This window comes from Larimichthys crocea, chromosome XX (genome assembly GCF_000972845.2).
Source record: "Larimichthys crocea isolate SSNF chromosome XX, L_crocea_2.0, whole genome shotgun sequence".
Taxonomy (NCBI): domain Eukaryota; kingdom Metazoa; phylum Chordata; class Actinopteri; family Sciaenidae; genus Larimichthys; species Larimichthys crocea.
Window position 1 is genome coordinate 12,882,148 of NC_040030.1, and position 8,160 is coordinate 12,890,307.

The following is an 8,160-nucleotide window of genomic DNA, read 5'->3' on the forward strand; positions in this document are numbered from 1 at the left end:
CCTGCTCTCGTTGTCTGTCTTTATCTCCTCGGTGGATCGTGTCTATTTCTTGCAGGACTGAGAAGTTATCCAGCTAACTTTGCAAAAAAAATAACCTAACTGCGTATTTTATCTGCAAAAACGAATTAGCAAAAGGTGTTTCGGGAGTTCCTGGTGTTCAATTAGAGAAGCACTTTGTCTTAATCAATTCAGCATAGTGCGCGGGGATGGCAACCATTCTGTTTAAAAGTTAGCTGGCAGACTCACTGATCCTACGCCGCAAAACTCCTCTTCAACTCTCCCTCTTAAGTTATTCATAGGTGTTTTTTTTTTTCTTTTAAAGCTTTACCGCGGCCCTGCGCTCTTTCTTTCTTTCTTTCTCCTCGTCATACTGGAGGGCACTGTGAGATTAGAAAACATCGGTGATTTCGCTGACATCAGATGGGTCGTCTCTTGTTTGCATCACCTCGGCCTTAACTCTCAATCTCGCGAGCAGTCGCCTTTTTCTTTGCACATCACACGTCGACACCGTCTTTCTTGGACGGTCTAAACCCCCCCCCCTCCCCTCCCTTCACACACCAACACTCGTGTATGAATGTCCACATTTGTCTGCTTGTTATATATCGGAAGCCACGACATCTCAAACTGCTTATTTTTAAGCCACAAGAGGGCCAGAATGTATGCTGAATGGAATGAACACTGACCAGATGTATGTGGTTGATGCCTTTTTTTGATTCTTCTTACAGATTAACACCCCCCCCCCCCCCCCTCTTTTTTTTTCGCTGGTTTGGTTGAATGTGATGGTAATGGATTCTTCGCCTTTGATATTAGCTGTATGAAATCATGGGTACTGCTGAATGCGTCCCCTTCCAGAGGGGGGGGGGAATAATATGCGTCTTTGTGGTCCTGAGCGTTGAGGATGGGGATGGGAAGGGATGGATTGAGGGGAGGGGACAAATCAACAAACTAAGGGGTGAGTCTGCCTAAAAGGCCTTTCAGCTTTTGGGATCATGATACAGTGAAAATATTGTGTGGCAGATTGTTGCAGGATATTCCTCCATCGATGTAACTCATGATGAAACTATTCTCCATGGTGGAGTGTTATGTTTTCTTTTTCTACCTGTTCTTTCCATTGTAAAACAGCATTAGCGTACCTGTTGTCGCCTCAGAATATTAGATGTGTACCATGCCTTGATGAGCGTCTCTGTGCTTTCGGCTTCAGTGGGCTCCATTGCCTCGCCGCTGCCTTGCTTTTTGGGGCGACTCACCCCATCCTGACTGAGTGAGATGTGATTGCTACTATAGGCTTATACAATAATGTACATAAGAGTTCACTCTGTGAGTGCACATTTGATAAAGTTTATTTATTTATATGTAAGCATTTAATAATAAACAGACAATATATTTAAAATCTTGGCAAGACCTGAAATGTCGAGCTGGGTTGTGGGGGGGGGGGGGGGGGGGGGGGGGTGCGGCGGGTTTTTGGGGGGATTGTGGCTCGAGTCCACACGTACACACTAGTTTGCAAAGTCTTGCCTGTGCTCTTGTCAGGGAGGGAATATTTTTTAGGGAAAAAAAAAAAAAAAAAAGGATGGTTCTGTTGTTTTGGGACTTTTTTTTGTAAAAATAATCCAGACATCCTTGCATGACAACGTAAACGGGGGGTTTCCAGGTTTGGCCGCACTTGAGTTCACTTGGGTTTACATTTGAAATGTGCATGTGTATTTATACACAATCTTCAATAAAGTTGTGTAAAGCTTCCTGTGGGTCCTGCTCTGGTTTTCTTCACTGTGCACTGCACTGCACTGCGTCTTGCCTGTGTGTGTGTGTGTGTGTGTGTGTGTGTGTGTGTGTGTGTGTGTGTGTGTGTGTGTGTATATAATTTCCTTGCCAGACTCCCAACACAGTCCCTGATGTGGTGTACTGTGGATTTTTCATAAATAATCAGTGATACAATAGTTAGTTTTTGTCTTAACTGCTGAATAAAATAAGCTGCTTTTAATTAGAATCAAAATAATAGAGAAATACCTAAAGATGTTTTTTTTTTAAATCAAGTCTTTGCTGAAGAATCTTTTATTTTTAGTCTAAACATAATGATGCTCTTCAAGCTGGCGTCCAGTCGTGCAGCTCCTTCATCAAAAGCATGTGCAGATCTCGATCTTCCGTTTGTCTCTGAGTCACGTCTTCTTGGTTTTGCTGAAACGAGACTTCATCAGTTTGCCTTCCATTTTTATTTTACCACACTATATAAGAGTGCAGCGTCTACAGGCTGGTCCGTGAGGAGGAACACGGTGTTCTCTCCGGGTTCTGACGGATTCTCTGGCCGCTCACAGCTGGGAGGTTGTCCGCTGCCCTCCTCCTCTCTCCCGTGCAGAGGCTCATCCTTCTGACCAATAGGAGTGAGGAGGAGAAGTACCGACCGTGTGCAGAACAGTGCATCACTCGGCTGGAGAAAATGGAAACCGAGTGTACTGTCAGTCAGTCAAAGTGATTGATGAACAATACAGTTGATTAAAAAATATATAGTGTGTAAAATTTAAAGGGCTCTATTTAAAGCTTATGACAGAAATGATAACTCTGTTTTCATTAGTGCATCATCACCTAACAATAAGAATGACTGAGCCCTTTATATCTACAGTGGTGGGTCCTTGTGCATGTAGTCAGCCATGTTGAACCCACTGACCGTATAAAGAATGTCATCGCATGCATGACGTTGCCCACAAGTTCCTGAAGAACCTCAAAATCTGAGGCACTGGTCGCCATGCTTGTAGTCCTACCTCTTTCACCTCTCGGATGATTTAAGAATCTGCAAAGACCTGGGTCAGTGGTGGACCCGAGGCAGACTGAATTACACCTGGGTGCTCGAACAAGCTACCTGTAACTGCACCTACCTGTCTAATCGAAGCGGCCACGCTGTTAATTGCGCACAACTTTAAGCCTTAATATAATTTGAAGAGGTGAATTCTATAAAAATTCACCCTCAGTACAGTTGTTGCATGTGTTAACCACCAAACCTGTTGTTTGTACCAGGCTGTAAACATGTTTATTTCTGCTGTGTAGTTGGACATTTTAACATGGGGCCTATTGGAGATTGACTCATTCTGTAGCCAGCCTCAAGTGGACGTTTGAGGAACTGCAGTTATTGGCACTTCAGCACTGGCTTCACTACACATCCAGGGAGGTTGCTGCTTATTTGAACTGCCATGTTTCTACAGTAGCCCAGAATGGACAAACTAATTACTGGCGTTAAAGAGGGACTTTGAACACTGTAGTTTCCCCCACTTGCTAGGAAGGAGAGGGTGGGGTGAGGTGGTTGCAATTTCACTGATAGACGCCAACTAAATCCCAAACACTGGACCTTTTAATGTGTGATTTGTGATATGTTCCACACCTCACGGAGACGTGTGTCTATAATGAAATATAGATAATATCCGATTCACATACAACTATTTCAGAGTGATTATCAATTAATTACTCATAGTTTTATTTTGTAATAATAATTATTTCCAGGATAAAATGACACATTTTGACCATTTATCATCAGTAAATACAAGCTCATTATTATTGTTGACATTACAGATCATATGTAGTAATGTGGCAAGGTCTGACATATCTCTATAATATTTGATTTAGTTTTTAATCAGGAGAATTTCCATCATATAAATATTTTGTGTAATTTCAAAGTGTCAGCTGTAGGATCTGGCACGACTTTATGAAAACTCCCTTTAAAGTAATGAAGGTGCTCTTTTGAGTGCCACCAGCTGATGGCGCACTCTGACAGTTCCTCGTCTCCTGCTGTCGTTTGGGAAAAACCCTTCAGAGTGGGACCTCTGCGCTTTTCTCTGATCTCCGGTCGTGCCTACGCCCCGTTCCTGACGTTCCCCGCGAATTTTATCCACGCCGCTCCGCCAATTCCACTCATTTTCCACACCTACCTGACATGCGGCATTTGCGGGGAGAAAAGGGGGCACAGAAAGCCGCGCATCAGTCCGCTGTGGATCTGTACACATTTTTGTGTTTTGAATGGAGTGGGTCTGATAACTTTTTCTCCCCATCACGACGCAGAGACAGAAACAGACAACAATAGATTATAAAACAGTCTGCTGCAGTTCAGCTGCAAGGTGAAGGAGTCGATGTGGGATTTTTTTTTTTTTTTTTTTTTTGCATTTTGTTTTTCTCAGATCCAACAGAATTCTGGTAATATCTCTACAGAAATGCAGCTGTGAGTTTATTGTGACTTTTTGTTTGTGTCGTGGTTCATTAAGCAAACAAATGTCTATAATAATTACAGTTTTTCATACAGTACTTCAAAAATAATCACATTTGATGTTGTGTTTGTTCAAACCGGTGAATATTGTGGTGTGTTTGTGGTGATTTTTACACGCGTAATTTCGTGTTTTGATGTGTGGAGACTACAGCATTGCACAGATCATAATTTATTTTTTTTCGTTTATTCATTCATGTTATGCGGACTAAATTTTAAATCTCATTATTTCCAAACAGAAATCATATTTTTTGTGCTCTGGCATGGTGATGAATGTCGGCTGTATCACTCACAAGAGCCACGCCGTCCTTACCTGCCATATGTCATTTTCACTGAGGTCATCTGAGGAGACCAGCGGGTGCAGGAAATATGGGAACTGTACAGGAGGTGTGTTTTTTTTTTTTTTTTCCTCTCTTTTTTTTTTGGGTGGGGTTTTTGTCTCGCTTTATTGCGGCCACGTTTTTGCGCGCACGCCATGTTTTTCTCGTGCGCTTTTACGCACAGCGACACAAGACTGAACGAGACATTTGGATCGAAGAGAAGCTAAAGAGGACAAACGGAAAAGGGAAAGAGCACCAGGGGGCCAAGCTCTGGTTGAGGTAGTAGTTTGTGCTGTTGGTCGGGTTGTCATATTACCCCTTGTGGAGATGACTGCGCAATCTACTGCCTTGCCGGCGCTGGTGACTTGCGACGGATGAATCAAACAGGATCAACGTGAATGACTGAGCTCACTGTATTGTTTGTAAACAGAATGGACTGAATGGTGGCGAACATGCCTTCATAATAATCACGACTGCTTTGAAACTGTTGTGCGTAAATGAACAGAAGGTGTCAACTGTCACAGATATGTTAACATGACCCAAAGCTCAAATATCTCTGCTTTCACAGTTGAAAATAAACATATTTTAATGGTCTTCATCAAGTGGGTTTGTGTTTCTTCTCTGCAACTCTTTATCCCGTTTCTCAGGCAAGTCTGAACAAGATTACCCAACAAAAGGCAGGATGTGTTTTCAGATGTCAAAAGAACTGACAAGTTTATATCCAGATAGTCTTCTTTTGGAATTAAGACAATTAACTTCATGTGTAAATGTTACTCAATGCACTGGATCTCACATTAGTACCTATAACATTGGTGGAACAAGTTTAGGGTGTGTACGGAAATTATAGTATTTTTCTCTGAATTAAAGGAAGGCATTTTAATTGAAAGGTCTCTCTTTAGACAGCTCATGATGTTACTATCCTACCACAGCTCTCGCCTTCACGTACATATAGCTATAATTGCGTCCAATAAGGTGACAGCTGTTGGTGCAAAAATGAAAAGCAACTGGAAATATTCTGTCAAAAAGTAATGTGTAATGTGTGTCATCATTTTGGCACTTGCTAATCCCAGCGCTTTTGTGTCACTGTGAGGAAAATGATTATTTCCTGAACATATTGAGGTCTGACCTGGAGTACAGCATCTTAAATTCTTCGTGCACTTTAAGTTGCTAATGGAAAACTGAATTGCGTTTTATTACTATAATATAATGTGGGGAGGGTAATTAATACAATTTTAAAGTGTAAAATTTACCCTGCCTCTCGCTCTAAGTCAGCTGGGATAGGCTTCAGCCCCACCATGACCCTGATGAGGATAAGTGGTTAAAGATAATGGATGGATGGATGGATAGATATTCAGCCCTCTTCCTCACATCAATCATTTGCATATGATCCCCTAAAGGGACTTTTAGCTGGCCTTACTAGTAAACATAATCCTAATGATTTAAGTTGTACCAGTTAATACTTGTAGCACACAAAGTAATGAGGACATTCATCTGTTTCTCTTTGCATTTCCTCCGTGATTAATGTAGACATCCTACAGTGCAGGAAGTCAATTTGGGATAATGGCTTTTACCCGGCTTAACCTTATCATCATTAAGAACTGTGTCTGTATCATAGTGCACATTCAGTGAGTCCACCGTATACTGTATTAATCGACCCTGTTCTGTCAGTGTGTTTCCAAATGTTTGAGATTCAGTGAGCACTCTGTAGTTCTACTAATGAATCCCTCTGCTGTCTGCTCTCAAAGTCTAACCAGTCTGTTAGAGGCCAGTTGACCCTGTTTGTTAGTTTTTGCTTTCCCACAAGGAGAACTGGGGGAACAGAAACAGCAACAATATTGATTAGTGCTTCTGCACTTCTCTTTTGTTTCTCACTCCTTCAGATTGATTCGGTCTGGTAACTTATTTGGACTGGAAGCAGAAAGATTTGGGGAACTATTTTGGTGCGTGCATATATTCTTCCCTTTTTCTCAATGACACAACCTACTTTTTGTTTTTACACTGATCTTTGACATTTATTTTCTTTGTTGTCATTTCTGGAAAAGAAACACTGAAGGTAAACAGCCTTTTTTTTCCCATAAGTCAAGAGTTGCACAAGGAAACATTAAAAATATTTCTTTTTGACTTCATAAGTAATCTTTTTTGTTATACAAAACGTATATATATTTCACATTCACAAATGAAGAGGTTCAGGGTAGTACAATGATTACTTAAAATTAAATGGTTCCCCACTGGGCTTCCTCTTTGCTACAGAAAAAAAAAACTCCCAGCCTTCCCCATAACTAACCTTATAGCCTAAAGGTAGAAAAAACAACAGTAGTGCCTACTTTCACAATACAGCAACTTCAAAAAAGGGAAACTTACAGTTGGGATGAAGGGACAAAGTATGTTTTCAAGTCTAAGAGCTTCCCAAACACAACAGTACATGTGTACACACATGTAATTACAAATGTAGTGGAACCAATAAACCACCTTGGGGGACTCCTTGCCTTTAGAAAATTCCTATTAACAGCTTGTCCACTTTAACCACACATGATAATTGAACCTGAGTTGATGTGCAGCAGCTGGGTGGCACAGTAGGATGACAAAAATAAATCATAGATTCATTCTTTCACATTCATCTAAGCGTAAAAGGCTTAATAACAGGTATAAGGATCAACATTCAACACATCATGATGCCCCCATTCAGACGTTGTCTTGACATGTTCACAGTTCAAAAACATTCACTTCTCCATGTCGGATGAAGTCTGATTGCTCTGTTGAAGTGGGACACATGCTAAGACAATGGTTAGGTGGTGGCAGCATATTTTTGAGTCAATAAAGTAAAAAAACAAAAAAAAAACACATTCAATAAATTAACAGAAGTTTTAGCTTATTTGATGGAAGAACAAATGCGACAACAGCAAATACAAATGTATTACAATACATGAATTCTTTTTAAATTAAATATTTCTTTCATGGAATGTACAGGAGGAAAAAAATGCACTGTATGAACTTTAGGCAAATGTAAATGACTGCTGCTTGGAGGAATGTAAATAACCGTCAACTGCAAAAAAAAAGTCCAAGCTAAGATGTCAAATAGCCTATGGCACATATCATGTGACGTCAAGTAAACTTTTGACATCTAGGGGAATACACGTATTTGCATTCTGTTCAGTGAGTTAGAGTTACTGATACTACTCTCATGTTTCTAAAATAAATATGGAGCCCAGGCGACGGTTAGTTAAGCATAACATAAAGACAGGAAAAACAGGGATACAGCTAGCCAAGCGTAAAATCCGCCCAACACCTTTAAAGCGCACTAACAACAACGTTAACAACAGTTTACTGTTCTGAGGGATTCTTATGTGTCACTTATGTTTCCTGTAAAACAGTAAATTCTCGTTTACTTCTGTTTTTGTACAGCTTAAACAAGGTGTAACGTATAACCGAGCCGTGCTAACTGTTTCCCCTTGTCTCCAGTCTTTATGCTAAGCTAAGCTAATATAAATGTGGTATAAATTGGTTTAATGTAACTCTGACAGAATGCAAATAAATGTATGTCCCCATAATGTCAAACTATTCCTCTTACAATGGCTTCCTCATTCTGGCACTGCACCA

The 8,160-nt window shown here is 40.7% G+C and overlaps 1 long non-coding RNA gene across 1 annotated transcript; it reads left to right on the plus strand.

Moving 5' to 3' along the window:
• Positions 1–3,598: 3,598 nt before the first annotated feature.
• On the plus strand, positions 3,599–5,165 carry LOC109143057 (uncharacterized). Its single transcript, XR_002043131.2, has 2 exons — positions 3,599–4,201; positions 4,483–5,165. It is a non-coding gene; the product is annotated as an uncharacterized LOC109143057 (long non-coding RNA).
• Positions 5,166–8,160: the final 2,995 nt, after the last annotated feature.